Source organism: Oryctolagus cuniculus, chromosome 1 (genome assembly GCF_051225735.1).
Source record: "Oryctolagus cuniculus isolate XC-2025 breed Fujian yellow rabbit chromosome 1, ASM5122573v1, whole genome shotgun sequence".
Classification (NCBI taxonomy): Eukaryota; Metazoa; Chordata; class Mammalia; order Lagomorpha; family Leporidae; genus Oryctolagus; species Oryctolagus cuniculus.
The window spans coordinates 133,405,578-133,427,008 of record NC_142867.1 but is presented as its reverse complement, the minus strand read 5'-3'; the positions used below and the strand labels follow the sequence as shown (position 1 = coordinate 133,427,008).

Genomic DNA, 21,431 nt, shown 5'->3' with positions numbered 1-21,431 from the left:
ATTTTTCTGACACTAGCATTTCTTTGAGAAAGCATGCTTGATTTAAAACATAAATAAATTTTGAGTTGGAAAAGGTGAGTAGGTAAATACATTAAATTTATTTCCACATAAAAACTAGTTTGGGTTTTGTATAATTTCAGTTTGTTTTACATTTCATAGACTGCAGAACAGTTCTTTGTGAACTTCTTCTATAATATAAAATTGAATACTTATGTGATCATTGAATCTGCTGCATTTCATAAAAACATATTTTGCTGTTTTTTTAAAAAATATTTTCTTGGACGGGAGGAGGCAAGATGGCGGAATAGGAAGGGAGCACACTGATAGTCCGGGGAGAGACAGTTTAATAAAAGTGGAGATACTGCAGGTTCAAGGAAGAGTAGGGGAGGAAACAGCAGAAGAAACTCTTCTGGAATGCGTGATTCACAGCGGACCTGCGTGGAGAGTGTGGGAGCCCACAGTTCGGGACACCAGCGGCAGACTCAACACACCAGCACTGAAACGCAAGGTGAGCCGAACCTCAATAGCCCGAGAAACCGGCAGGCAAGCGGAAAGAGGAGACTAGAGGGAACGACCCCCGGGGGGGGAAGTTCACCAGGCTAACTGGAAGAGAGAGAGAGAGAGAGAGAGAGAGAGAGAAAGGTGACTGGTATGGACATGGGTTTCTCTCTCTCCGCTCACCTCTCAAGGGCGAGCAAGACAAAGAGCAGGCGCCATCTTGGACATAAGTCATAAGCAGAGCGACCTCAGGTCTGCACCGGCCCTGAGCCTAGCAGAAAAACCTGACTCTGGGCGGGGCGAATTAACAGGAGATTAGGACCTAGTAAATTTGTGGTGCTACTGAACTGAGACTGTGAAAAAAGAGACGGTGGGGGAGAGAACTCACAGAATTCACATGAGTACTCTCCCGAGATGCTACAATTCCGTAACTTTGGCAACCCAGTGGGAGACTGAAGGAGAATCTGAGCCCACCCTGAGGGCAGAACAGATTCCCTGTGTGGTCCTTGGGAAAGAGCTTCCGATCTCTGGCTCCTGTGGGTATATCATTTGCCTGCTAACTACCTCCAACTTTGTTCAGCTGTGTGGAATTACTTCCCTTTTGAATCAAAAAAAAAAAAAGAAAGAGAGAGAGAGACCTACCACGCCTAACCTGGGAGTGTCACTTTTGGCACACCAAAAAGAGCGCTCAGGCCACACCCATCTCAAGTCTCTAAGGCTCCATCAAAAACAGACAGTCCACTTAATCTAGAGTCATAGTATAACAAGAAAAAGCACCACAGTGAAGAAACCAAATATCTCCAATATACCAAATAAGAAACGCAAAATCCAAGGTAATAAAAACAAGGAAGTCAACATGATGCCCCCGAACGAAATTGACAGCCAAATTCAAGATTATGAAGATGATGAGTTAGAAGAAATGCAAGAAGCAGATCTCAAAAAAAATTGATAAGAACATTAAGAAGTTCTCAAAAACAAATTCTTGAACTACAGAAATCCTTAATGGACAAGATAGAAAATCTCTCTCGTGAAAATGAAATATTAAGGAGGAATCAAAATGAAATGAAACAACCAGTACAACAGGAAACTGTGATAATGACTGAAGTGAAGAATTCAATAGATCAAATGAAAAACACAATAGAGAGCCTTACAAACAGAATGGGTGAAGCAGAAGAGAGAATATCGGACTTAGAAGACAGAGAACAGGAAAGGATACAGTCAGACCAAAGAAAAGAAGAGGAAATTAGAAATCTAAAACATATTGTCGGGAATCTTGGGGATACTATTAAAAAACCCAACATTCGGGTTCTAGGAGTTCCTGAAGGCATGAAGAGGGAGAAAGGATTAGAAGGCCTTTTTAGTGAGATATTAGCAGAAAATTTCCCAGGTTTGGAGAAGGACAGAGAAATCCTAGTACAGGAAGCTCACAGAATCCCTAATAAACACGACCAAAAGAGATCCTCACCACGACACGTTGTAATTAAACTCTCCACAGTGAAACATAAAGAAAAGATCCTAAAATGTGCAAGAGAGAAACGTCAGATTACTCTCAGAGGATCTCCAATCAGACTCACAGCTGACTTCTCATCAGAAACCCTACAAGCTAGGAGGGAATGGCGAGACATAGCCCAGGTACTAAGAGAGAAAAACTTCCAGCCCAGAATATTATATCCTGCCAAGCTATCATTTGTGAATGAAGGTGAAATAAAGACTTTTCATAGCAAACAGAAGTTGAAAGAATTTGTCGCCACTCGTCCACCCTGCAACAGATGCTTAAAGATGTGTTACACACAGAAACACAGAAACACGGTCATCAATATGAAAGAAGGTAAAGGAAGGAAACCTCACAGCAAAAGATCACAGGGAATTCAAGGCATATATTAGAACTTATCTTTGGCAAATGGCAGGGCAAAGTTACCACTTATCATTAGTCACATTGAACATGAATGGCCTGAACTGTCCAGTTAAAAGACACAGATTGGCTGACTGGGTTAAGGAACAAAACCCATCTATTTGCTGCTTACAAGAAACACATCTTTCCAACAAAGATCCATACAGACTGAAAGTGAAAGGCTGGAAAAAGATATACCATGCCAACAGAAATGAAATAAGAGCGGGCGTAGCCATCTTAATATCGGACAACATAAACTTTACCACAAAAACTGTTAAGAGAGACAAAGAGGGGCACTATATAATGATTAAGGGATCAATACAACAAGAAGATATAACAATTATCAATGTATATGCACCTAACTACAGGGCACCGGTTTATCTAAAAGATTTGTTAAGGGACTTAAAGGGAGACTTAGACCCCAATACAATAGTACTGGGGGACTTCAATACTCCACTCTCAGAAATAGCAGATCAACAGGACAGAAGATCAACAAGGATACAGTAGATTTAAATGACACTCTAGCCCAAATGGATCTGACAGATATATATAGAACTTTCAATCCTACAGCTAAAGATTTTACATTCTTCTCAGCAGTACATGGAACCTTCTCTAGGATTGACCACATACTAGGCCATAAAGCAAGTCTCAGCAAATTCAAAAGAATTAGAATCATACCATGCAGCTTCTCAGACCATAAAGGAATGAAGTTGGAAATTAGCAACTCAGGAATCCCTAGAGCATACGCAAACACATGGAGATTGAACAACATGCTCCTGAATGAACAATGGGTCATAGAAGAAATTAAAAGAGAAATAAAAAATTTTCTGGAAGTAAGTGAGGATAACAGCACAACATACCAAAACTTATGGGACGCAGCAAAAGCAGTGTTAAGAGGAAAGTTTATATCAATAGGTGCCTACATCAAGAAATTGGAAAGGCACCAAATAGATGAGCTTTCAACGCATCTCAAGGATCTAGAAAAACTGCAGCAAACCAGACCCAAATCTAGTAGGAGAAGAGAAATAATTAAAATCAGAGAAGAAATCAACAGGATTGAATCAAGAAAAACATTACAAAAAATCAGCCAAACGAGGAGCTGGTTTTTTGAAAAAATAAACAAAATTGACACCCCACTGGCCCAACTAACTAAAAAAAGAAGAGAAAAGACCCAAATCAATAAAATCAGAGATGAAAAAGGAAACGTAACAACAGACACCACAGAAGTAAAAAGAATCATCAGAAATTACTACAAGGACTTGTATGCCAGCAAACAGGGAAACCTATCAGAAATGGATAGATTCCTGGACACATGAAACCTACCTAAATTGAACCAGGAAGACATCGAAAACCTAAACAGACCCATAACTGAGACAGAAATTGAAACAGTAATAAAGGCCCTCCCAACAAAGAAAAGCCCAGGACCAGATGGATTCACTGCTGAATTCTACCAGACATTTAAAGAAGAACTAACTCCAATTCTTCTCAAACTATTCAGAACAATCGAAGAAGAGGGAATCCTCCCAAATTCTTTCTATGAAGCCAGCATCACCTTAATTCCTAAGCCGGAAAAAGATGCAGCACTGAAAGAGAATTACAGACCAATATCCCTGATGAACATAGATGCAAAAATCCTCAATAAAATTCTGGCCAATAGAATGCAACAACACATCAGAAAGATCATCCACCCAGACCAAGTGGGATTTATCCCTGGTATGCAGGGATGGTTTAATGTGCGCAAGACTTTCAATGTGATACACCACATTAACAGACTGCAGAAGAAAAACCATATGATTATCTCAATAGATGCCGAGAAAGCATTTGATAAAATACAACACCCGTTCATGCTGAAAACTCTAAGCAAACTGGGTTTGGAAGGAACATTCCTCAATACAAGCAAAGCAATCTATGAAAAACCCACAGCCAACATCCTATTGAATGGGGAAAAGTTGGAAGCATTTCCACTGAGATCTGGCACCAGACAGGGATGCCCACTCTCACCACTGCTATTCAATATAGTTCTGGAAGTTCTAGCCAGAGCTATTAGGCAAGAAAAAGAAATTAAAGGGATACAAATTGGGAAGGAAGAACTCAAACTATCCCTCTTTGCAGATGACATGATTCTGTATTTAGGGGACCCAAAGAACTCTACTAAGAGACTATTGGAACTCATAGAAGAGTTTGGCAAAGTAGCAGGGTATAACATCAATGCACAAAAATCAACAGCCTTTGTATACACAAACAATGCCATGGCTGAGGAAGAACTTCTAAGATCAATCCCATTCACAATAGCTACAAAAACAATCAAATACCTTGGAATAAACTTAACCAAGGACGTTAAAGATCTCTATGATGAAAATTACAAAACCTTAAAGAAAGAAATAGAAGAGGATACCAAGAAATGGAAAAATCTTCCATGCTCATGGATTGGAAGAATCAACATCATCAAAATGTCCATTCTCCCAAAAGCAATTTATAGATTCAGTGCAATACCAATCAAGATACCGAAGACCTTCTTCTCAGATCTGGAAAAAATGATGCTGAAATGCATATGGAGGCACAAGAGACCTCAAATAGCTAAAGCAATCTTGTACAACAAAAACAAAGCCAGAGGCATCACAATACCAGATTTCAGGACATACTACAGGGCAGTTGTAATCAAAACAGCATGGTACTGGTACAGAAACAGATGGATAGACCAATGGAACAGAATTGAAACAACAGAAATCAACAAAAACATCTACAGCCAACTTATATTTGATCAAGGATCTAAAACTAATTCCTGGAGTAAGGACAGTCTATTCAATAAATGGTGCTGGGAAAACTGGATTTCCACATGCAGAAGCATGAAAGAAGACCCCTACCTTACACCTTACACAAAAATCCACTCAACATGGATTAAAGACTTAAATCTATGACCTGACACCATCTAATTATTAGAGAGCATTGGAAAAACCCTGCAAGATATAGGTACCGGCAATGACTTCTTGGAAAACATCCCAGAAGCACAGGCATTCAAAGCCAAAATCAACTATTGGGATTGCATCAAATTGAGAAGTTTCTGTATTGCAAAAGAAACAGTCAGGAAAGTGAAGAGACAACCGACAGAATGGGAAAACATATTTGCTATCTATGCAACTGATAAAGGGTTGATAACCAGAATCTACAAAGAGATCAAGAAACTCCACAAAAACAAAACCAACAATCCACTTAAGAGATGGGCCAAGGACCTCAATACACATTTTTCAAAAGAGGAAATCCAAATGGCCAACAGGCACATGAAAAAATGTTCAAGATCACTAGCAATCAGGGAAAAGCAAATCAAAACTACAGTGAGGTTCCACCTTTCCCCAGTTAGAATGGCTCACATTCAGAAATCTACCAACAATAGATGCTGGAGAGGATGTGGGGAAAAAGGGACACTAACCCACTGTTGGTGGGAATGCAAACTGGTTAAGCCACTATGGAAGTCAGTCTGCAGATTCCTCAGAAACCTGAATATAACCCTACCATTCAACCCAGCCATCCCACTCCTTGGAATTTACCCAAAGGAATTTAAATTGGCAAACAAAAAAGCGGTCCGCACATTAATGTTTATTGCAGCTCAATCAATTCACAATAGCTAAGACCTGGAACCAACCCAAATGCCCATCAACGGTAGGCTGGATAAAGAAATTATGGGACATGCACTCTATAGAATTCTATACAGCAGTCAAAAACAACGAAACCCAGTCATTTGCAACAAGATGGAGGAATTTGGAAAACATCATGCTGAGTGAATTAAGCCAGTCCCAAAGGGACAAATATCATATGTTCTCCCTGATTGGCGACAACTAACTGAGCACCAAAGGGGAAACTTGTTGAAGTGAAATGGACACTGTGAGAAACAGTGACTTGATCAGCTCTTGTCCTGACGGTTGATGTACAATGTAATACTTTATCCATTTTAGTATTTTTTTTTGTTCTAATACCATTGGTTCAACTCTGTAATTAACATACAATTGTTCTTAGGTGTTTAAATTTTAACTGAAAAGTGATCCCTCTTAGGAATTTGGAAAACATTATGTTGAGTGAAATAAGCCAATCCCAAAGGGACAAATACCACTTGTTCTCCTTGATAGGTGTCAACTAACTGAGCACCAAAAAGGAAACCTGTTAAAGTGAAATGAACACTATGAAAAATGGTGACTTGATCAGCCCTCACCCTGACTGTTGATGAGCAGCTTAATATGTTATCCCTCTTAGTATTTTTTTTGTTTGTTCTACTTAATACTTTTGGTTGAATACTGTAATCAATACACAATTCTTCTTAAGTGCTGAAACTTAACTGAAAAGTGATTGCTGTTAAATATAAAAGTGGGAATAAGAGAGGGAAGGGATGTGCAATTCGGGACATGCTCAAACTGACTTACCTCAAACAGTAGAGTTAGAAACATACCAGGGGATTCGAATTCAATCCCATCGAGGTGGCATGTACCAATGCCATCTCACTAGTCCCAGTGATCAATTTCTGTTCACAACTGATCATAATGAAAGGACTAAGAACCAAAGGGATCACAGAAACAAGAATAGTGTCTGCAAATACTAGCTGATAGAATCAAAAAGGGAGAGAATGATCCAACATGGGAAGTGAGATACACAGCATACCCATAGAATGGCAAATGTCCTAACAGCACTCTGGCCTCATAATCAGCCCTTAAGGCATGAGGATCCGGCTGAAATGTCCATGAGAGTATTTCAGGCATGGAAAGCCAAGACACTCTGGGGGAAAAAAAAACCTAAATGAAAGATCTCCGTGAGTGAGATCCCAGTGGAAAGAATAGGTCATCAAAGAAGGAGGTACCTTTCTCTGAAGGGAGGAGAGAACTTCCACTTTGAACATGGCCTTCTCTAAATATGATCAGAGTCAGTAAACCCAGGGGCTTCCATAGCCTTGGCAGCTCATGACAAGAGCCTAGGGTGATTACTGAGGCCATAAACAAGAGTGTCAATTTGTTAAGTCAACAACAGGAGTCACTGTGCACTTACTCCTCATGTAGGATCTTTGTCCTTAGTGTGCTGTACATTGAGATTTAATGCTATAACTAGTACTCAAACAGTATTTTTCACTTTATGTTTCTGTGTGGGAGCAAACTGTTGAAATCTTTACTTAATGTATGCTAAACTGATCTTCTGTATATAAAGAGAATCGAACATGAATCTTGACATGAATGGAAGAGGAGAGGGAGTGGATAAGGGTAGGGTTGCAGGTTGGAGGGACGTTATGGGGGGGAAGTCATTGTAATCAATATTCTATACTTTGGAAATTTATATTCATTAAATTTTAGTTAAAAAAAATAAAAAATATTTTCTTTATTTGAGAGGTAGAGCCACAGGCAGAGGGATAGACAGAGAGAAAGGTCTTTCATTTTCTGGTTCAATCCCCAAATAGCCAACATGGCTGATCCAAAGCCAGGAACTTCCTCTAAGTATCCCATGGGGTGCAGGGACCCAAGACCTTGCCATCTTCTACTGCTTTCTCTGGCCATAGGTTGGATCGAAAGAGGAGCAGTTAGGACAAAAACCAGCATACTATGGGATGCTGGCACTGCAGGTGGAGGCTTATCCTACTAGACGATAGTGCCGGCACCCCACATTTTGTTCTTAATAAGTCTATTATAAACATTTTAGAGTGAATGAATAAAGCATTTTGGAATAGAAGGCATGGATTTGTGAATGAATGAAGAAAATAACAAAGGCACACTGAAGTAAAATATAAATTCTCTATGTGTTCTTAAGATTATGTATTATGTCAATAGTTTAAATTAATAATTAGAATTTCAATTCATTTTGTAAATTTAATAGCAATGTTTTATCAGTTATTTTATGTTAAAGAAGTGTAAGCATCCTTCAAGAAGGTTGTAGAAAGTGGAATTAATATTTAGGGAGTGAATATATTGCTTAATGGTTAAGATGCCCAAGTCCTACATTAGAGTACCTAGGTTTCATTTCTTTCTTCAGCTCCTGAATATAGCTTCTGTTAACGCAGACATTGGGAGACAGTTGTGATGATCAAGTAATTGAGGCTCTGCCACCCATGTGGGAGACCTGAATTAAGTTCCAGGCTCTCAGATTTAGCCCTTTTACAAGACCAAGTCTATTGTGGGCATTTGAGAACCTAGCTTTCAGATGGAAGCTCTGCTCTGTTTATATCTTTCAAATAAATAAATGAATAATTTATTTTGGTGAAAATAAATTCTGTTGTGGATATAGCTTCATACTACTACCTCTATGATTTTTATGAATAACTTTCAGATAAGGACATATAATTCAATTCAAATAAGGAAATAAAATTTATAAATAATTCAAAATCTCACACATTTTGAGGTTTAAAAATACCATCTTGAATGAATGTATTATCAGCATAAATTAAGAGTTAATATTCTATTGATGTTGGTATCAAAGTAATGCTGGCTTCATGAATAGAGTTTGGCAGAGTTACATCCTGTTCGATATTTGTAATAGTTTGCAGAGTATTGGAGTTACTTCCTCTTTGAATGTTTTGTAGAATGTAGTAGTGAAGCCATCCAGGACTTTTCTTTGTTAGAAGATTTTTGGTTACTACTACAATGCCATTGCTTGTTTTGGGTCTGTTTTAATTGTCTTTATCTTCTTGTTTTAATCTCAGTAGGTTATATGAATTCAGGAATGTATTCATCACTTCAAGGTTTTCCAGTTCATTAGCACATAGTTCTGCATAGTAGTTTCTTATGATCCTTTGTATTTCAGCAGTGTTGGTTGTAATGTCTCCTCCTTCATCTTTAATTTTCTTTATTTGATTTTTTCCTTTTTTTTCTTTGTTATTCTGGCTAAAGTTATTTTTATTTTGTTTATCCTTTTTGTTTCATTGATCTTTTATATTACTTTTATAGTTTCAATTTCATTTATCTTTGCTCTGATTCTTGTTTTTTACCTCCTGATTTTAGTTTGTTTTCTTGTTTTTCTAAGTCTTCAAGATACATCATTAGGTACTTAATTTGAGACATTTCCTTTTTTAATGTAAGCACTTAATGCTACAAACTTCCTTCTTAATACTGCTTTTGCTGTATCCAACAGGTTTTGATATATAGTATTTTCATTTATTCAAGAAGATTTTTGGTTTTCTTTTTAATTTTTTCAGTTACCTGTTGTTCATTCAATGGCATGTTGTTTGATTTCCAAGTAGTTATGAGTGTTCTATTGTTTTTATTATTGATTTCTAGTTTTATTCCTTTATATTCTGAGAAGATACATGGCATGATTTCAGTCTTTTTAAATTGGTTATATCAAAACCAAACACAATACATGAAATCTACAGACCTATACCCTTAATAAACCTAAATGCTAAGGATTCTCAACAAAATACTGGCAAATCAAATAAAAAATCACATCAAAAAGATAATACATCATGATAAACTGGGATTTATCCCAGAAACACAAGGGTGGTTCAACATTCACACAACAATAAACATCCTCACATCAATAGAATGAAGAACAAAAAGTGTATGGTCATTTCAATAAATGTATATAAAGCATTTGATAAGATTCAACACCTCTTCATGATAAAGACCCTCCATAAATGATGCATCGAAGGAATGTTCCTTAATATTATAAAAGCAATATATGGCAAATCAACAGCCAGTATCATACAGAATGGGGAAAACCTGAACCTATTTTCCCTCAGATCTAGAACGAGAAAAGGATGTTCACTTTCACTATTCTTATTTAATGTAGTACTAGAAGTTTTAGCAAGATCAGTCATGGAGTAGAAAGAAATAAAGTACATCAAAATGAGAAAAATGTGGTCAAATTTTCCATGTTTGAAGATGACATGATGTTGTAGATGGAAAAACCTAACCATTCCACCAAAAAACTGTTTAAATTGAGAAATCAAGTCAATAAAGTTACAGATTACTAAATAAACATAAAAAAAACCTAAGTAGGTTAATTTTTTCCTCCAATGTATCACAAATAAGTAAAACTGTTTTCTAATTACCAAAGTGATTATATTCCAGTAGCAAATCTCTGATACTTGACCTAAAGTTATAGTTTTGTGGTCTGGCATTGTGATGCGGTGAATTAACCTGGCTTGAATTCTGGTTTCTTCATTTCCAATATGGATCCCTAGTAATGTGTCCCAAGCCCTTTGGTCTTTGCTATCCATGTGGGAGACCAGAATGGAGCTCCTAGCTTCTTGCTTTGGTCTGGTACAGACCTGGATGATGCTCATGCAGCTATTTGTGTAGTGAACCCAGTGGGTGAAAAGTTAGTCTCTCTCTCTCTCTCTCCTTCTCTTTCTCACTCTCTCTTTTTACCTCTCCATATTCCTCTGTTTCTCTTTGAGAATCAAATTTTTTTTTTCAAAAACCAATTTTAGAAATCACAAAAAAAGAACAAATGTTTTGGCAAATAAAACATATGGTTGCTGGTAAACAACTAAGTATATAAAAAGTTTTTAACATCATTAATAATCGCAAAGACTCAAGTCCACAATGGGATATTATTGTGCATTTATTCGAACAGCTAAAGAAGAGGACAAGGAGGAAGAAGGATTATAGAGATTAAGGAGTAAGACAACAGACATTTCCATTCCTTGCCTTTGCAAATGCAAAATGGTGCACATACTTTGAAAAAATAGTTTGACAGTCAATTCTGAAGTTAAGTACATACTTATTGCTTTACTCAGCAAATCTACTACTATTTACTAAAGTCAACAGAAAAATTAAGTTCATAAAAACTTTATACATGTGTAAAACTATTGAATTATTGTCATCCAAAACTGCATTATTTCCTTCCATAGGTGAATGCATAAACTAGGATGCACCCATCCAATGAAATTCCATCCCCAAATCGAAAGAAATAATTTTGTACTCACATGACCATGGGCGTGCACCTTCTGGATAGGTTAACGCCGGCGAGACCTCGGAGACACCAGACGTGTTTATCGGCTTTTCAGCTTCCACTTTATTTTTCAGCAGACTCGGGTTACATGTTGCATACGCCTGCCGTCTTCGCCTCCTCCAACCCTCTTATATCTCCCTCCCACCTTCCACCTGTTTATATATGATTCACGGAAAACATGTTACCAACTCAGCAAGAAACAAAACTTAGTAAAATGTGGGAAACATGCAATAACAGGATGCTTAAAGCCAAAACAGGATCTTGCGGTTAGCAACGGGCAGGGTGGAAAAAGCCCAGCACTAAACTTCTTGTGCTTGTACATGTCGGGAGGGGCACAGCTGGCCAGACTGTCCCGTTCCCTGACACATGACAATGCAGGTTAATTTTACAGATCTTTCATAAGTGAAAATCAATGAAAAGGCTCCACATGGTACAATTCTATAGAAGATACACATTTGTATGACATCTTGCACCAAATAAAAATAAGATGAGAAACAAATCAGGGTCTTCATCCCTGTTGCTGCCACTTCTGCTGCTGAGGCTGCTGGCAGAGGTGGGAGGATCTGGTGGAGGCAGGAGGAGCCGGGCAAGGGAGCAAAGAGGAAAGAGTGAAGTATGCCCTTCAGCCTGACGGAACAGCAGGAGCACCCTGGGTCTGCGGCTGTGCCTGTGGCAGCTGCTGCTGCCCACCCACTGGACAAAACTGAGAGCTTGTGCCCACAGCCATGTCCTTCTCCACCGGCTGTGGCTACCAGTCCAGCCCCAAGCACACCGTGACCATCAGAGATGCCACACAGCTGCCTCATGCCTGCAGCACCATGCCCATTTCGGGGGTGGGAGGGCTCCTCACTACCATGAAGTGGGGAACCCAAAACATTTATGGCCCGAAGTTTCTGTTGGATCCATTTGCTCCAATGGCTCAGACCCTGCCCTATAATCTGTCCTAACATCTTTTTTATTATTATTATTTTTTATTTTTTGACAGGCAGAGTGGACAGTGAGAGAGAGAAACAGAGAGAAAGGTCTTCCTTTTGCCGTTGGTTCACCCTCCAATGGCTGCTGTGGCCGGCGCACTGTCCTGATCCAGCAGGAGCCAGGTACTTATCCTGGTCTCCCATGGGGTGCAGGGCCCAAGGACTTGGGCCATCCTCCACTGCACTCCCTGGCCACAGCAGAGAGCTGGCTGGAAGAGGGGCAACCGGGACAGAATCCGGCACCCCAACCAGGACTAGAACCCCGTGTGCGGGTGCCGCAAGGTGGAGGATTAGCCTAGTGAGCTGCGGCACTGGCTGTCCTAACATCTTAATTCCAAAGTAGAAGTAAAGAATCTGAACAACTTAATCATGACTGAAAGCAGGCAGTTTGGGGATCACACTCAGTTTCTGTTGGATATCAGACTTTCTTGGTCAAGGGTTAGAAGAAAAGCAGCAGCACGGAGACTTGTTTTTATCTGATTTAACCAATAGGATCAACACTGGAAAGACAAAAGAGGCAGTATGAGCAGTACTCCTTCCAGTTTGCACTTCCCCCTTCCTCCAGGTGCCAAATGGTGAGATGATGAGCTCCCTCCAAGCATTTTTCCTCCTCTTCCTGTTATTATTCCCACTTAGATTAGATTGAAGGCCCTGGGACTATTTCCATAGAACCAGGCAGTCTGTAGTGGAAACAGTTAAACTAGCTTCCTTGGACATTTTTCTATTGAGAACCATCCTGTCCCCTTCAGATCTGTCCCAAACCAAATATCAGCCCACCAACAACTTCCTGCTGAGTCTTGGGAAGGGATACAGAGGTTTGGTGGTTTCTGCATTATTCACATTCCTTACCCTCTGTCCTCCCTGGCTCTGGATCCTGCCCATGCTTCAGTGCTGCAGGACTCTGGGTTTGGGTCTTTAAAACATCATGTGAAATGACAATAAAATTCTTTGCTAATCACCTTATTCTCTGTTCATTCATTGGCCACATTCTTTGTCATCAATAGAACAAGTTCCCAGGACTCAAATCAGTGGTAACAATTTCAATTATGTAACATTCTGGGAAGCAGAAGAACTATGGGAACAGTAAAAAGACCAATGATTCTCAATAGATGAGGGTTTGAGGAATTAATAGGTAGAGAACAATTCCCAGGGCAGTGAAACTCTTCTGTGAGATGCTCAAATTGTGGGGCATGTCCACCCAAATGTGGACTATCCCAGTGCAGTCCATCAGTTATATCTAGTGTATCACTGTAGTACAGGATATGTGTCTGGAAGCAAGAGGTATAAGGGAATAATTTTCTTCAGTTTTGTTGTAAGCACAAAATTGCTCAAAAAATAAAGTCTGCTAAGTAAAACAGGAGAAAATATTTGCAAATTATTTATCTGGTAATGGACTTCAAGACGTAATGGAATTCATGACATAAAACAATGAACAAAGAATTTGAATACTTTTTCAAAGAAGATATACACATGGCAAATAAATATATGAAAAGTTGCTCAACACATCAGCCACCAGCAAATGAAGATCAAAACCAGAGTAAGGTACAACTTCATAGACACACACACACACACACACACACAAACACACAAGTGTTGGTAAGGAGGGGTTGAAATTGGAGCCCTCATGCAGTACTAGTGGGAATGTAAAATGCTGTATACATTTTGGAAAACAGTCTGGCAGTTCTCCAAAAGTTAAATATAGATTTGCCATATCCAGAAGTTCTATTCTTACATATAAAACCAACAGACACTAAAATATATCTACACAGATGCTTGCATTCAAATTTTTGTTAACCAGTGAATGAACAAAACTGATATCCATACAGCAGAGTATTTCAAGTCAAAAGAAATTAAGTACTGATATATGATACAACATGATAATGTGGCAGATACAGTAAGTGAAAGAAGCCATTCACAAAGAACTACATTATATGAGTCCATTTACATGAAATGTCCAAAAGAAAACAATCCATTATAGATAGAATATAATTATATATTCTGTGGTAGGTGGTTTGGAGGAAATATATTTTTATTTGCAATGAAAGAGAGAGAAAATAAAAAAGCTTGGACTGCAGTCAAAGGGGTTTTAGAGACATAAGAAAGACAATGGTTACAGTAAGTAGTATGGAAACACCTGAGGGAAGATGGAACCTCAGACAAAAGGCAGAGAGGTACCCAAAGGCTCTCATGAATGAGAAACACCTGAGAGACGATCAAGGCCACATGTGGAGGAGCTTGAGAATATGGACATTCCCATGGGATGCAGGTACAAGGAAGACGTTCAAAGAAAAATGTGGCAGAGACACAGGACTGGAGACTTATGAAGCTGGCACATACTGCAGGTGAAAGGACTAGACATTGAAAGTTGACATGGATGACAGAGATTTTACAAACTACAACATATGAGGGAAAACATGAACACTGAGGTGGCTGCAGGAACATGTAGGTTTACTTTTCACCTATCTGTCAATATATGGGCAGCCATGGCCTGAACATAAGGTGTTTGGAAATGCACAAGGGAATAAACTGAATGAAGATAAATCAGTGCTTGGAGAGAATTTACAAACTTAAATTAAAATGTTGAATAAAATACTGAAAACAATCATTTTGGCTTCTTTCTCAAGCATGAAAAAGCTGGAAGAAAACGTAACAGCAGAAATCAATGAAATGCTGGTAGTAACAGGAATGAAATAAAGAATAAAGTAACAGAAGGAAATTAAGAAGGGTAAAATGTATGTTCAAACATATTAAGAAAACTAATATTCCATTAGTAAAGGTGATTGAGGACAAGAGGAAGTAACAAAGGATTTCAAGAAATTGAAACAGAACCATTCTCTACAAAGCTTATAGACTTCTCCACGATACCAAGAGGATTTTGTAGAATTCTTAGAAACAAAACTTGGTTACATAATCAAAGTCCATCTCATTTTGAAAACTATTTTTCCAAATACAAATACAACATGAAACAGGAAAAAATGGCTAAATAATTTGAGCCAATTTTTGTAAAACCAAGCAAGCCAAAGAAGGAAGCTCCACAAGGAAAATATAAGATCCAGACATGGAATTGTTTCAAGTCCAATTTTAAGTTTCTCACAGTCATTCCAAGTAGAAATCAACTGAATTTTAAAGTTCTTTTCTGGAAAGCAGTATGACACAGATTATGAAAATTGGAGCAGGACTGAAATAAAAATGAAACTAAAAGAATCTGTCATAAACATATAATTATTCTACACTTGATCTTAGCCAAAAGGCCGAGAAGTGATAGCATATAATTATTCTAAACAAAATACCTTTACATGAATTAAACCATATATGAAACCCTACAGTGTGAACCAAGACACTATAAATATGGGAATTTTTAATATTCTTGAGCAAATCATATACATAAATGAAAAATACAAGAAACTATATTATAATTTGCATAAAATGTAATAAAAATATTTGATAACATTTAGGATCCAGCCATAATAAATCAATTGTCAGAAAAATGATTAAAATTATTTCCTTACATATATCAAAATTATCTGAAAACACCTACAAAAAACTACTTAATGCAGGATCACAAAAATATATTTCCTTGGAATCTCACACAGTCAAGGCTACCTCCTCTGATTTTCTCCTGGAGATGTAGCCAGGGAAACAAATACAAACGTGTGAGTACCAAGTATAAATATCAACTTTTAAGCAGTATGTCTGTCAGTATATGTGGCTGACACTATTACATAACGAGATAATTCAACGTAATCAAAAAGCAAAAAACAAACTGATAAGTTAATTTAGTGAGGCCTCTGGGTAGAGGATAATCAACTGGATTTGACTGCTAATAAACAAACAGAAAATATTGATGTACCAGACAGACTAGGAAAAACATATTTACAAGAGAAATGAATCAAAAATGATAAAATTACATAATATCTTAAACATTTTCCCACATATTTTTAGAAAAGAGAAAATGTCCTGAGAAATGTCCTGAGAATAACAAAGAAAAACAAAAGCCCAGTGGCCGGCGCCGCGGCTCACTAGGCTAATAATCCTCCGCCTAGCAGCGCCGGCACACCGGGTTTTAGTCCCGGTTGGGGTGCCGGATTCTGTCCCGGTTGCCCCTCTTCCAGGCCAGCTCTCTGCTGTGGCCAGGGAGTGCAGTGGAGGATGGCCCAGGTGTTTGGGCCCTGCACCCCATGGGAGACCAGGAAAAGCACCTGGCTCCTGGCTCCTGCCATCGGATCAGCGCCGTGCGCTGGCTGCAGCGCGCCGGCCGCGGCAGCCATTGGAGGGTGAACCAACGGCAAAGGAAGACCTTTCTCTCTGTCTCTCTCTCTCACTGTCCACTCTGCCTGTCAAAAAATAAAATAAAAAAAAAAGAAAAACAAAAGCCCAGGAGTCAATAAACAATCAGTAAATTAACTCACTGGAAGTGGGCTACCACAAGCTGCAGATCACAGGATTCTGGCAAGAACACGAGGGTGACTGCCACCACTGCTGCCGGGAGAGCCAGGGCCATGGACCGTGAAGATTCAGACTTGAGCCCCAGCCAGGACTTTCAGTCTGTAAACTTGGTACAATCACAAGCGAGCATGTCCCCTGCTATGGAGGATACTGATTGGTTACAATTCTGGAAGTTAACTGGCTTTGCAAACTTCCAATCAGGTGCACCGGTGGCAAGATTGCATAATCCCACAGGATCTGCACGTCACAGTTGTATCCAGGCTGCAGAGATGATCTGCTCAGATTATTCATCCTTTGCTGCTCTGGGACGAGGAAGCCAAACACCTGAGAAGCTGAGAAATGGTGAGTCTATGGTGCTGGGTGTAGCAAGAAAGGGAACATGGAGCTGGCCGAACTGCTGGAACTGGCTGTAGGGTGATGTGGACTTCCTCATGGTCATCTCTGGAATTGGGGGACACTTGTCTGATATTGGGGCAGCTCTTTTTTTGTCTCCTGCACCTGTTTGGTGAGATCTAGCCCCTGCCCCTCCTCCATGCCTCCAGGCAACCTGTCCTGCCCTGTATACAGCAACATCAGCTTGGCCCTGGAGCCCTCAGCAACTTTGTGTCCACTGCCATCTAGCTGATTTTACTGCCTGGAGCACCAAGTACAATTTTGTTCAGAAACAGTGAGAGTATACCCCATTGCCCTGTTTCTGATGTTAGCCTTCCATCTGGTGCTTACCTGTAATAGCAAGCATGATGTTACCAACAGGGCCACATGTATGTAATTTATCATGGTAAAGAAGTTTCCTTCAAACCGAATTTTGTATCAGAAATGTTAGACTTTGTCAAATGTTTTTTTTTTTCTGTATTCATTCATATGATTGTGAGTCTTTTGACTGTTAGAATTTATTTATTCTCATTGATTCTTTAGTGTTAAGATAAACTTGCAGCCAGTGCTGCGGCTCACTAGCCTAATCCTCCTCTGCCTTGCGGCGCCGGCACACCAGGTTCTAGTCCCGGTCGGGGTGCCGGATTCTGTCCCGGTTGCCCCTCTTCCAGGCCAGCTCTCTGCTGTGGCCAGGGAGTGCAGTGGAGGATGGCCCAAGTCCTTGGGCCCTGCACCCCATGGGAGACCAGGAGAAGTACCTGGCTCCTGCCATCGGATCAGCGCAGTGCACCAGCCGCAGCACGTTGGCCGTGGCAGCCATTGGGGGGTGAACCAATGGCAAAGGAAGACCTTTCTCTCTGTCTCTCTCACTGTCCACTCTGCCTGTCAAAAAATAAAAAAAAGATAAACTTGCATTTCTGTGATAGCTTATGTAGTTATTCTGTTATTCATACAGTTATGTTTACACATTTTATTTGTTTTCTGTGGCTGCTGGAACAAAGGATTTGATGGGTTAAAATAGGAAATTTGTTCTTACAGTCCTAGATAGCAGAAGTCCAAAATCAGTATCACTGTGTGAAAATCAAGGCTCTCCAAGGTTCTAGTGGAGCAGCCATTCTTTGCTGCTTCCAGCTTCTGATGGCGGCTGGCATTACTGGGCTCTTGGTCACAACTCTACAACCTTCAGGGCCAAGATCTGCACAAATCTTTCTTCTCTGGATTCACAATCCTTTCTCTTCTGTTTTCATTGAGTCTACCTCTTGAGTTTATTCCATAGCAAACAATGGTGGCTTTTAGGGAACACCTGAATCCAAGATGATCTGTACAGCCTACAGCCTGTTTTAAAATTTTATTTTTCAAGGTTTATTTTATTTATTTGAAATGCAGAATTGCTAGAGAGAGAGAAAGAGAGAGATAGAGATAGAGAGAAATCTTACATCTGCTGATACACTCTCCAAATGGCCCACAATGGTTGGGGCTGGGCAAGGCCAAAACCAAAAGCCAGGAGATTGTTCTTGGTCTCCCATGGATGCAGGGATCCAGCATTTGGACTCTCCTACACTGAGTTCCCAGACACATTAACAGGAGGCTGAATCAGAGGTGGAACAGCGGAACTTGAACCATTGCCCCTATGGGATACTGGTGTCACAGGTGGTGGCTTTACCCACTATGCCATGATTCTGGCCCCTAAAACCTTTTATTTAATCACATATGCAGACACCTCTTTTCCTCAGCAATATAACATTTACAGACTGCAAGCATTAGGACCTGATATATTTGGAGTCCATTGTAAGCATATGCCTCATGTGGTTGAATTTAGTTTGCCAGCATTACTTGAGGATTGTTTCCATATTCATGAGGGAAACTTCTCTGTAGTTTTCTTCAAAGATTTATTTATTTTAGAGTGATGGGGGATGGAGGAAGGAAATCTTTTCAGTCACTCATCAAATGCCTCCAATAGCTGGTGCTGGGCTAGGCCAAAGCCAAGAGCTAGAAACTCCATCTGGATTTCCCATATGGAAGGCAGGAACACAAGCACTTGGGCTATCATCTACTGTCTCCCAGATGCATTAATCTGAAACTGGATCAGAAGTACAGAGTAGTCAGGGCTTTAACCAGGATCTCCAATGCAGGATGTGGTCATACCAAGTGGGAGCTTAACTTGGTGCATCACCATACTTCCCAGAGCTGTAGTTTTCTTTTTTATGTATCTGTTTATAACTGTGGTATCTGTATGATATTGACCTTCATAAAATGAGTCCATATTTTGTGTACTTTGGGAGAGATTACAAGATATTGGTATTATTTTTTAAATGCTTGGTAGAATTCACTAAGGAAAATATATGGGTCTGGATTTTGAGTAATTTTTTAAATTATTGATACAGTTTATTGTTATTTTATTGTTATTATTTTAGGATGCTAACATTTTTAGTTTCTTAAGTAAGTGTGATAGTTTATACTTTTCTAGCAATATATGTATTTCATCTAAATTGTCTAACCTGTTGACTTACAATGATTCACAGTATTTGTTTATAATAATTTTAACAAAAGATTTTATTTATTTATTTGAGTGGCAGAGTTACAGACAGAGAAAAGGAGAGAGAGAGAAAGAGATCCTCTATCTACTGGTTCACTCCCCAAATGGCTAGAATGGCTAGGGCTGGGCACCAGGCCAAAGCCAGGAGCCAGGAGCTTCTTCCAGGTTTCCCACATGGGTGCAGGAGACCAAGGACTTGGACCACCTCTGCTGCTTTCCCTGGGGGCATTAGCAGGGAGCTGGATCAGAATTGGAACAGTTGGTGCCTCTATGGAATGCCAACAATGCAAATGGTGTCTTAATCTACTTACCACAGTGCTGGACCCTGTTTATAACCTTTTAAACTTCTGTAAGATTAGTGTAACATGCCCTTTACATTTCGTCATTAGTGATGTGTCTTTTTTTTTTGTTTGCATTATTCTACCAAAAACCTTTCCATCTTATTGACCTTTACAAATAACCAACTTTTGATTTCTCTGCTTTTCTCTATTGCTTGATACTTCTTATTTAAAGAGGCTTTTGGCAAATTAAATTATTTCTGGATGGACAGCTATATCATATAACTAACTGTGAAAGGCAAAGAATGCCCAGGAAATGAAATTCAAGTCCCTGAAGGCTGTATAAAAAAAAAAAGAAATGAGCAGATTCTTTTAATGGGTGGGTGCACTGTGGTAGAGCAGGCTAAGCTGTTGACTATGATGCCAGGTTCCAATATGGGTGCTGAATCAAGTCTCGGCTGCTCTGCTTCCAATTTAGCTACCTGCTAATGTATCTGGGATAGCTGTGGAAGATGGCCCAGCCCAAGTATTTGAGCCCCCTGCTACCCACGTGGGAGACCTGGATGTAGCTCTTGACTTTGGCCTGGCCTGAACTTGGCCATTTGTTAGTGAATCAGCAGATGGAAGATAGCTCTCTTTCTCCTCCTCTCCCTTCCCCTCTCTCCTTCCACCACCTCCATCTTCTATAACCTGACTTTCAAATCAAATAATTAAAACTTAGGAAAGGAGTAATGGGAACATGAATAATCTCAGTAAATTATTTTTACTGTACTTGTACATTAAAAAGTATAATGATCTATAATTTAATATATATAACTTATTATTGGTACCTCAACTAACTCTTCAAAAATGGTGAAATCATGTCATTCACAGATTGGCAATAAATGCATTAAGATATTTCTAAAATAAGAAATAGATAATAGTGGTAGAACTGAAGGATTGTGGGCCCAGGAAAAGGGAATAGGAGGATGATAGAAACTGATAAGGCCATATTAGCCATTTTATGCAAATTTATCTATTAGTTCTGGGCATGCATCCCATTGACATGCTAAAATGATTTTGTATTTGAAAAGAAATGTTCAAATTTCATAATTAAAAGTTTATATTGCTCTTTATAGAACATAGATATAAGTTCTGAGGTTTACTAATATTTAATAAATTTTATCAGATTCACACCATTGCAGTTTGCTTAATGACAAATGTCATTGAATTGTAGGTGACTGATCAGAATTACAAAGCCATATAGTAAACTAATAGGCTAAGTTCATAATTTTATAGAACAATAAAACTTGAAATGAACTGAAACTGTCAATAGCAGCTAACAGACAAGTTTTTATTTGTCTAATATCTGTGTTCCAGAACATTCCCCCCCCCTTCCCAGAGGGTGTGATTGTAGCCCAAGCTTCTCCTAGTAGGAGAGTAACAGGTTTTGTATTAAGATAATTTCTTATATTCACTCAGTCTCCTGCATCCCTTTACTAATGATCTCTGGATGGATCCTTGTTCACTTAAGGACT

At 39.2% G+C, this 21,431-nt stretch overlaps 1 pseudogene; it reads right to left on the bottom strand.

Moving 5' to 3' along the window:
- Positions 1-15,444: 15,444 nt before the first annotated feature.
- Positions 15,445-15,545, bottom strand: LOC127489599 (U2 spliceosomal RNA; annotated as a pseudogene).
- Positions 15,546-21,431: the final 5,886 nt, after the last annotated feature.